Genomic DNA, 212 nt, shown 5'->3' on the forward strand with positions numbered 1-212 from the left:
TAATTATAATAATTAAAAAACATATATTAATATGATATTTTTTTAAATTCGAAGTGCGATTTTTCTTTAGTTTGAAATAGTCTTTTCGTACTTGCTACACTAATTTTATCGGTACATGGGAAACAGGCCTTCCACTTTCGCAGAAGCTATAATCATTCGTCCTAATTCAAGTACAGAGGATGCATGACATTCTCCAACCGTGCCAGTCAATA

General features: G+C 31.6%; 1 protein-coding gene across 1 annotated transcript in view; it reads right to left on the reverse strand.

Moving 5' to 3' along the window:
• Nucleotides 1-212, reverse strand: part of LOC108689603 (sterol regulatory element-binding protein 2-like) — a 5,020-nt gene that overhangs the window by 542 nt on the left and 4,266 nt on the right.

The sequence above is a fragment of the Atta colombica genome, unplaced genomic scaffold (genome assembly GCF_001594045.1).
Source record: "Atta colombica isolate Treedump-2 unplaced genomic scaffold, Acol1.0 scaffold272, whole genome shotgun sequence".
Taxonomy (NCBI): Eukaryota; Metazoa; Arthropoda; class Insecta; order Hymenoptera; family Formicidae; genus Atta; species Atta colombica.